Source organism: Psammomys obesus, unplaced genomic scaffold, assembly GCF_907164565.1.
Source record: "Psammomys obesus unplaced genomic scaffold, mPsaObe1.curated_primary_1811, whole genome shotgun sequence".
NCBI lineage: Eukaryota > Metazoa > Chordata > Mammalia > Rodentia > Muridae > Psammomys > Psammomys obesus.
In genome coordinates, this window is record NW_026587215.1 from 132,437 (window position 1) to 143,191 (window position 10,755).

The following is a 10,755-nucleotide window of genomic DNA, read 5'->3' on the forward strand; positions in this document are numbered from 1 at the left end:
GGTTAGGGGCTCTGGCCACTCTTCCAGAGGATCTGAGTTCAGTTTTCAGCACCCACGTCAGGCAGCTCACAACAACCTGTGACTCAGGTTCCAGGATGTACCAGCAAAGGGGGCTGTTCTTATCCTGCCTACTGGTGGAGGCTCAGACTAAGTAGACCAAGCTGCTTCTAAGGTCACGCTGATGGGGCCAGATCAAGAATTCTCTTTCCTGAAGTCCAGTGCTGCCTCTCAGAAGAGGCAGAACTCACTGGGCGTGGCCCCCAAACATTGCACGACTCGTTACAGCTCAGCTCAGTGACCAGAGTAAAGGCAATGATGGCCACTCCTGGGAAATAGAAGATCCCACACTTACTCTTCTCTGGGCTGTCTATCTTCCCCTCCTCTGTCCTTAGTCAGTCAAAATCCATTTTCTAAGTTCTGATAAGGAATAGCTGCTGCTCCCCCTTGCTGACCCCAACCAGGAGTACTCTTGTCTCAACTACTGACTCCCTTATACCATTCAGGCCACTCCTAAAATACTACCTCTACTCAAAAGTTACCTCTAAGCCAGTGACCCTGATCCCAGGCCACCACCCCTTTCCAGGGGAGACTTCCCTGCAGCTGCGCCTTCCATTTCCTCCTGTCCCATCATTGCCTGACAAACTGTACTCTTTGCCAGAGTAGTCACTTTGTCTTCATTAAACTATAAACTCCAAAAGATGGGGGACTTCCAGCCTTGGCTCCCTGCCCTAGCTCCAGTGCCGCTGAGAACAGCAGCGGACAGACAGCGGGTGAGTGTTCCGTATATGTGACTCAAGAAATGACATGGAGCAGGAGGGCCTGGGGAGGAGGCTCGGTGGATAAGCACACTTGCTCAAACGTGCGGACTTGAGTTCAAATCTCAGTACCCACATGAAAATCTAAGCATGGTCCTAGAAGCTGAAGTATTAATGTGGCTTGAGGACTATCAGCCTAATTCCAGATCCAGTGAGGGGGGATGAGGTATCAAGGTAATAAGGCAGACAGTGATAGCGCAGGACACTTGAGCTCTTCCTCTGGCCTCTACAGAAGTGTGAATCAACAGCCACAATGTGCATATACCACACACACACACATACATACATATATACATAATAATAACAGATCTCTGAAGACAAGAACTCCATGTGGGAGGCCCCACAAGAGCAAAGGAAAGGGACAGGCTACAGGGGTGGGGAAGGGGGCTTGGGCACTGACCACCAGCATGTGTGTTTGCAGCCTTGGGCTCAGGGTTCATGGGCAGGTGGGAGGGAGGCTAGAGTTGGTTGCAGAGGGCTTTGAATGACAAGCTAAGTCCGCAGTTTGTAAACTGAGAGGTCGAGCTGGAGAGATGGCTCAGCAGTTAAGAGCACTGGCTGTCCTTCCAGGAGACCCAGGTTCAATTCCCAGAACCCACACGGCCGCTCAGAACTGTCTGCAACTCCAGTTCCAGGGAAAATCTGACACCATTACACACACACGCAGGCAAAACATCAATGTACGTAAAGTAAAAAAAAAAATAAGGCAGGATCTCTGAGTTTGAGACCAGTCTGGTCTACATAACATCGCTGGAAACAACAAACAGCACTGAAATAATCCAAAGGAAGTCTCTATACTTTTAAGATTTTATAGGCCTTTTGGCTAAGATCAAGAGTATATACACACGACGCATGAACACACACAGTTTGGTAGGGCCCCATGGTTCCGTTTGAGCGTGAAATGTTTTAAAAAGAAACCCGCCTCTTGTGCCTACCCTCCGGCTCCCAGAAGTAACCAAGTAATTGCTGTGTCTTGCTCCAGTCGGTTCACACCCACAAGGAGCGGCGAGGGTGCAGTGCCCGCGGTTCCCGCCTGACTCCTGAGCTGAAGCCCTCTTGGCCCTGGCAACTTTGCTGCGGAGAAGTCGCCCGCCTCGCTCCAACCGCAGGCAGGTGAAGTTGGCTGGGCCCGCCCACTTCCGCACCGCTAGCCAATAGAGGACGTGTATGTAAATTGTCCCGCTCTGTAGTTGAGAAGGCGCAACAGGTCCGCCAGGTTTGCACTCTGAGCGAGCTGGCCCGGGTTGGCACATTCCTACGGGAATCTGAGAGATCCGGGTGCCAGAGACACCGGGGCAGTTAGAGAGAGGCCCTCGGAGGCGGGGAGGAGGCTGGAGGCCGCAGCCTGACCTTGGGCCTGCCTGGCTGCCCCGCCCCGCCCCGCTCCCTTCCTGCCATGTGCTCTCTCGGGTGGACCTGGGAGAGTTGCTGTCCTGTCTACAGGTTAACCCTGTGACCTTTCTGGAAGCTTCAGTTTGGGAGCTGGAAAAAGGGTGTAACAGCGCCCTCCTAGTCCGTGGATAAGCCAAATGGAAGACGCTGGGGAGCTCCACCTTTGCAAACGATTGGGCATGTCAGTTAATAAAGTCATCTCCTTATAAGTGGACGCGGGAAAGACGCTTTGGAACAATTAATTTTGGTTTTTCGAGGCAAGGTTTCTCTGTGTAGCCCTGGCTGTCCTGGGTAGACCAGGCTGGCCTCGAACTCACAGAGATCCACCCGCCTCTGCCTACCTAAGTGCTGGGATTACAGGTGTGCGCCACCGTGCCCGGCTTGCAAATGGATTTTTTTTTTTTAAGTTATTATCTGACCTCCACACGCGTGGTATGGAATACACACACATACACACGATTATAAAAAAGAATGAATTTAGGACAAAAAAAAGAAAAGTTATCTCTGCATGAGTGGCTGCTGCGCCCACGAACTCACACCACAGCAGTAGCTAACAGCCCAAAACTCCGCTCCGCAACATTCCACGCTGGATGGGGCAGGGACTCATAAGGCCCCACCCCATCCTGAGGAGTTACAGGCAGATACTGTTTACTGGGATTATATTCGTTCAGTGGTATAGACACACATAAATCGCCCTTGCTCAAGTACATCATCCATTTCATCCAGGCGACCCTAATTGAACACAATGGGCAGTTCACAAGAGGAGGAGGAGAGGCTTGTTGGGAAAGAAGGCTTCAGAGGGAAGGAGAAGAGAGGATGAGAGGGAAGGGGAGGGGAGAGGAGAGAAGAGGAGGGGAGAAGAGGAGAGGAGAGAAGATAAAGAAGAGAAGGGAAGAGGGCAGACAATGATCAAAGTGTAATGTGTAGTGAGTGTGTGTGTGTGTGTGTGTGTGTGTGTGTGTGAAACTGTAAAACAATAACCAAAAAGAAAAAAGAAAGAATGAAGTCTAGGGGCTGGAGGGATGGCTCAGTGGTTAAGAGTACTGTCTGTCCTTCCAAAGGACCTGGGTTCAATTCCCAGCACCCACATGGCAGCTCACAACTGTCTATATCCCAATTCTAAGGGATCTGACACCTTCATACTAATGCACATGAAATTAAAAAAAAATTTTAAAAAAAAGAATGAAGTCTACAGGAGCATGTTGGCACACACGTTTAGTCCCAGCACTCAAGAGACAAGTGGGTCTTTGAGTAGTTCAAGGACAATCTGGTCTTCATAGTAAAATCATCTTTTAAATAAAATAAAAAAAAAAAAAGGAGGGAAGCTAAGGCTACACAGAGATATCCAAAATAAAAAGAAAGAAGGAAAGAGAGAAGGGTGTGGGTGTTGCCAGTTGCTTGTGGTAGGACCTGAGGGACGTCTTACTACCCTCTGAGTCTTGCTTTTTCAGTGCTGAAGGCAGAATGGCAGGAGCCGCTGGCAGGATTTCTGAACAGCTGCTGACTGTTTTCTAAGGGACAGGAGGAGCTAAGTGGGGCTAGGACCAAGCGGCCACCCAGAGCTTCATTTCATCATCCACCTTTCAGATGCCACATGCCTGGCAGGGTGGTAAAAGTCTTATGTGACTTGAGACACATTTATAAACAGAAAAGCATGACGCTGGTGTTAATTAGTGGGGTGTGAGGTGGCGGGCACAATGGAAAAGCACAATGCTGTGTGACCTTAGGAAGGTTAGCTCACTCGTTGGAGGGTCAGTCATGCGGCATCATTGATAAGATGGTGTATGGGAAACACTTATACCATATCCAGCACACAGCAAACTTTAATAAGTTACCTGACATTCTTTCTTTAAATTGCTATGTTATTTCCTTGTTACTCCTATTTAGTGGCATTAAGATGCTATTTTAGGGGGCTGGAGAGTTGACTCAGTGGTTAAGAACACTGTTTTTTTGTTTGTTTGTTTGTTTTGTTTTGTTGTTTTTTTGAGACAGGGTTTCTCTGTGTAGCCTTGGCTGTCCTGGGCTGACTTTGTAGACCAGGCTGGTCTTGAACTCACAGAAACCTGCCTGCCTCTGCCTCCCGAACACTGAGATTACAGGTGTGCACCACCTTCCCCGGATACTGGCTATAGGACCTGGGCTTGGATCCTAGCACCCACATGGTAGCTCTCAACCAACTGTAAGCTGAGTTCCAGGAGATCCAATGCCCTCCTCTGCCCTCTGTGGGCACAAGGTACACATGTGGTTTACAGACATACATGCAGGCAAAGCATTCATACAAATAATAGTAATAAAGACATGTTTTAGGTGATTCTATTTCAACTCACATTTAGCAGGTGTAATAAAGAAAAAATTTATTGTACAGTAATTAGAGCTCTTCATTAAATATGAACTATTCACCAGGAACTTCGCCCAAGAAGATAGTATTATCAAAGAATTAGGGATCCCTTTTAGATATTTAGTCTTGGTAATAAATGAATTTAAAAACAGACTCAGAAGGAATCTCGTGGATGGTTTTAGAAGAGCTTGAGAGAAAAACAATAGGGCATGCAAGCTGTAAATCTCTGAAACTGACATGTGAAAGAAGATCAAGAAGAGGAAGAAAGCAATGGATCACTGAGATGGCCATTCACTACCAAGCCTGATAGGACCTGAGTTCACTTTCCAGGACCCACACGGTAGAATAAAACCCTCATGCCTATAAGAGGTCCTCTGACATCCACATATGTCTTGGCATTGCTATGTCACTCCATATATATATGTGTGTGTGTATATATATATATTTTATTTTATTTTATTTTTATTTTTTTTCAAGACAGGGTTTCTCTGTGTAGTGCTGGCTGTCCTGGAACTCTCCTTGTAGACCAAGCTGGCCTCAAACTCAGAGATCTGCTTCCTAGTGCAAGGGTTAAATACATGGGACATCACCACTCAGGTAAATAAATATTACTTTTTTTTTTTTTTTAAGAAAGCAAATGATAACTTGAATTAAGGTCCAAGAATACCTGTATGCTCAGCAATGGAGGTCAGCAAGCAGCCATATAATGGAAGAGGGAAGGGGCTTCAGAGAAAGTGAGAAAGCCAAAAGCGTCAGGGAAAGCATGCCTAGGCTACTGGCCACTATCCAAAAGAAGACAGAAACTTAAAATAAAGAACAGTTACTCTTTAGAGCTCAGAAAAGGGAGCAGGCCATGTGGCAGTGGCTCTGTAAGTGGGTGGACTGACAGAGGCTTCTGGGAAGAACAGGTACATTTTCTCATCAAGGGGATAATTATTCCTCCCATTTAGATGCTTAGCATCCCTTCAGCTTTTCAGAGATGTAGATTCCCGTCCTGGTGATTGACAGGCAGCTGGATTAACACCCTAACACACCCCCATCTCTTTTCATTTTCTTTTAGATTTACTTTATGTGTAAGTGCTTTGCCTGCCCGAATGTGTGCTTGGTGTCTGCAGAAGACAGAAGAGACTGTCAGATCCCCTTGAACTGGAGTTACAGATGATCGTGAGGTGTGGGTGCTGAAACTTGAACTTGGGTTCTCTGCAAGAGCTACAAGTTTGCTCTTAACCACTGCGCAACTGTTCCAGCCCCGTCATCTTTTTAAAAATATTTAGCTAGGCGGTGGCAGGCAGTGGCGGTGGTAACAGCAGAGGCAGCGGCAGGGTGCTGATCCCAGCACTCAGGAGGCAGGAGGATCTCTGAGTTTGAGGCCAGCCTGGTCTACAGAGCAAGTTCCAGGACAGTCAGGGCTATACAGAGAGCTCTCTCCTCCCATTGGGCGTGTCCTGGAGATCAGGAACTCCTGTTGCCAGGCTTATGGGCAAGCAACCCGGATTAACTCTGAGAGGAGGAGACATTTTATGTAATGTCTTTAATTTTGGAGCAGATCAGAATGGGTCCTCTACACCCAAGTCCAGAAGTATTCCATTCCTTCGACCAGGAGGCCAAGGGAAGAGCAATTGTGAGACTTCTAGTGTTGCAGAAGATGGTATACAAAGCTGACCGTGAGGGCCTCCAAGGCTACTAAGCCTCAACCAGCCACCCTGTACTAGCAGAATACATTTATTTTTTTGAAAGAACACGAAAAAAATGTCATGATTGTAGTTTTATACACAAAGTTACAGATGTGGTAGAACACTTATCTGGCATGACCGAGGCTTTGATTCCTAGCACCACAAATACACGCACACACTCACCTCAATACATCTTTATATCTCAGAGGAAAGACACTCTTTCACTCCTCATTAATCTATTCTTTCACAATTTTTTTTCTTTTTTTTTTTTTTTGCGACAGGGTTGGCCTCAAATTTAGAAACATGCCTGCCTCTGCTCAGTGCTGGGATTAAAGGCATATGCGACCACCTACCAGCAAATAAACAATTTCTGATGGGCCGAGAACATGAATGGGCAATTCACACAAAGTATTCGAAGTGTAGGAGGAACTGGATGGATGTGATATGGATGCCTGTAATTCCAGCACTTGGGAGGTAGAGACTAGAGGATGGACAGACTGACACCAGCTCCCCCCTAAAAGTCAGATGAAGGCCAGCCTGAGCTAAACTAAAGTGAATTATTTATTACTTCCATAATTTAAGTAACACTGGGAATCTGCAAGCCCTCAAAATAAAATACAGATTGTAATAAATGTCCTGATCACTGAAACCTAGAGGAAAATTTTATGGAAGTGTTTAAAAATTTAAAATATATTAATCCCAACCCTTGGGAGACAGAACCTGAGCTACAGAGCGAGTTCCAGGACAGCCAGGGCTACACAGAGCAACCCTGTCTTGGTAAACAACCCCCCCAAAATGTGTGTGTGTTGTATGTAGGGGTAGGGTGGGGTATGCACACATGTAGACAAGAGCTCAGTAAACAGGCCAAATCTAGCCTACCATAGTGTTTCTGTGTGGTCCATGAACTAAGAGTGTTTTTCTACATTAAAAAAAAATGCAAAAGAAGAATATAGTGAATGAAGCTGGTAATACAGACATGTAATCTCATCTAGTACTCAGGAGGCTGAGGCAGGAGGATTCCAAGTTCAAAACCTGTCTGGGGAATGCAGCAAGACTGTCTCAGAAATATAGTGCTTACACCGGGCATGGTGGCACATGTCTTTAATTCCAGCACTCCGGAGGCAAAGGCAGGCGGCAGATCTCTGTGAGTTTGAGGCCAGCCTGGCCTACAGACTGAGTTCCAGGACAACTGGGGCTGTTAGAGATAGGCAGAGAGAGAAACTCTGTCTCAAAAATCAAACAAAAAAAAACTTAAAAAAAAAAAACCTTTGGGGGATTCTATTTCTATTGCAAACAGGCACACCTGTCTTTGCAGCTCTAGGTATGGCTTCCCTAGCCTCATAGAAAAAGCTTTAGTGACTCTGGGAGAGACAGAGCTCTAGAAGTGCACAGAAGAGGGTTGAGGGGAACCATGAGCTCTGGGAAGGAGCCGGGGTGCTAGAAGGGACCACCTCTCACCATACAGCCTCTGCTCCTTTAACATGTTAAGATGGGGCAGGAGAAATCGCTCAGGAATTAAGAGCACCAGCTGCTTTCCCAGAGGACTGGCTGTCTTCTGACCTCTGGGACCACCAGGTACGCAAGTGGTGCAGACAAAACACCCACACACATCAAACAAACAAACAAACAAACAAACAATTATTTTAAAAAGTCTTATAGTGGGCATGTTTTGCATTTGTTTTTGTTCTGTCTTCTGAGACAGGGTTTCTCTGTGTAGCCCTGGCTGTCCTGGAACTCCCTTTGTAGACCAGGCTGCCCTCAAACTCTGAGATCAGCCCACTTCTGCCTCCTGGGTGCTGGGATTAAAGGTGTGCACCTGGGTTGGAATTCACGACATAAAGCTAGAGTCATGTTTTGTCCTCAGGTTAATGAGGACTACATCAAGCCCCATCAAAGGTCACCTCTGGAGGGCTGAGCAGGCATCGGTGTAAACATTTGGCATGCCTCTGAAGTCAGAGGCTATGGAAGGAAATGAGCTGTTTGGAAGTCTTTCCGTGGATTTCCCCAGCACTGGAGGTATTCAGAGCTGAGTCACTCTTCCCCTCTGGGCTTTCTCTGACACTCCAGTAAGGTAAGGAGAATGTTCCCTGAGGGGCAGCGGCTCTCCCTTCACCCTAATGCCCTACATGGGCAGCTACTGCCACCGGCCAGGAGCCACTCACTTCCAAACATGTTCTAGGACACCACTGACCTCAGACAAGTTTCTAGTTTCTCCTTGGCTGGGCCTGGAGTAAGCCCAACCGCCACGCTCCACACTAGAGACCTTGTTCCACTGATTACCAAGTCCCAACCATTCTCCTGTGCCTTCCTGGTACCCCACAGGTTGGGCTGGGTGTTAGCTGGGTTTTCTACTGCTGTGATGAAACACGATGACCAAAAGCAGCACGGGTTGGAAAGGATTTGTTTCAGCTTACAGGTCACAGTCCTGCATGAAGGAAGTCAGGGCAGGAACTCAGAGGTAGGAGCTGAAGCAGAGGCTATGGAAGGGTGCTACTTACTGGCTTGCTCACCAAAGCTTGCTCAGCCTGCTTTCTTAAGAACCCAGGACCACCAGCCCACAGGTGAGGCCACCCACAGTGAGCTGAACCCTTCCACAATAATCATCAATCCAAAAATATGCTCTACAGGCTTGCCCACAGGCCAATCGGATGGAGACATTTTCTCTGTTGAGGTTCCCTCTTCCCAAATGACTTTAGCTTGTGTAAAATTGACATACAATTAGCACAGACTGTGACATCAGTCATCAAGCAGAGGACAGAGGCTGCACTGTGGGACTTGACTGTCCACTGACCCAAGTTGTTTTCACTCACATCAAATTGCCTGGGACTCCATCCAGATACTTGTGTCCAGTTCATCCTGGAATTTTCACTCTGTGAGCCAATGGACTCCTCTTTGACTTCCTGGCATTGGGTTCACTCCTTGCAGTGGGAAACAGCTGGGGACAGAGCACTGAGCTCCGGGGGTACCACTAGTGAGATGATGCCTGTTTATTACAGGGCTTCTGGGAAGGCCAAATGCAAGATGCTGACCTGTCTGTCTCAGGCTGGAGGTACCTAGACAGCGTTCCAAAGAACATTCTAGGTTCCCAGGATCTAAACTGGGAAGTATAGTTATCTCTGTGCCTGAACTCCACTCACTTCTCATCATGTCAAAGTTTGCATCCCCATGCCCAGCTTTGTCATCCCGAAACAGAAAGATCATGCTCACACATGGGACAGTGTGGGGTACTCTGAGGACATTGCGCTAAGAAAAACAAGCCAGGCACAAAAACACGCACACCATGATTCTTCCTATATCAGGGTCCTAGTAATAGTCAAAACAGGAAAGGCAGGAGGATTGCTGAACCTTCAAGGGCTACATAGGGGAGATCAGTGCAAAAATACAAGACAAACAACAGCAGCATAGTTGGCATACAGACAGCAGAGAGCATGATGGCTCCCGGGTGGAAGGGATGGGGCTTGATCTCATAGTGAGTTAAAAAAATAATAATAATAACAATTTCATAGAAAGATAGATAGATAGATAGATAGATAGATAGATAGATAGATAGATAGATAGAGCGAGCCCAGGTTGGCCTTTAGTTTACTGTGTAATTAAGGATGACTTTGAACTCCTGATTCTTTTGCCTCTCTCTTCTCCGTGCTAGGATTATGGGCATGGACCATCAGGTCTACCCTTCCACCCCGCCCACTCTGTTTGCAAAGCTGAAGATGCAACTGAGGGCTTGTTGCATGCTCAGTGAGCGCTCTACCAACTGAGCAGCACTCTCCCTCCATCACCTTTTTTTTTTTTTTTCCAAAGCTTAATGGATTCCAGTAGAGAATAGGTAACAAGAAAATGTTTATTTTCAACAAGTGTGGCGATGCACATTTGTAATCCCAGCACTCCAGAGGCCAAGAAGTAAGAGCTCCAGGCTAGTTTGAGACTCTGTCTTTGGGAACTACTTGCTCTCAAATCCTAACTCCGATGCTCACAGGCTGTGTGTCCTTGGTCGAGTTGGTCTCCTTTTCTGTGTCTCATTTCTTCTCCTATGCAATGAGGACTCACTTTGAGACCAGGCTGGCCTCGAACTCACAGTGATCCTCCTGCCTCTGCCTCCCTGAGTGCTGCGATTATAGGCTTGCGCCATCACACCCGGCTACAGTGAGGATATTCATGGCACCTCTCAATAGTGCTCCAAGCAGCACCTAGGACAAAGCATGTCCTCAGTACCGTTAATTACTATTTTTCCACATTGGTGACTTTGGGGTGAGGCTGACGGGAGAAGGGGAGCACAATAACTCCCTCTTCTCTGAGGTCCCAGGGTTTTCTTCGGCTTTTATAGCCGTGGATAGTCCGTGCTCCTGCCCTCAGGGTAAGGTAGGAGAAAAGCTAAAGGAGCCAGTCAGCCAGCCCCTGTGTGCTGCTGTGGGACTTATAACTAGTGAGTATATTTTCTCTCCTAATTTGCCTGTCCACGAAACAGGTGAGCTCCTCCTATCTTACAGGCAGACTTCAGGATTGAAAGAATCTGTGGAAGTGGCCACAAGAACGCAAA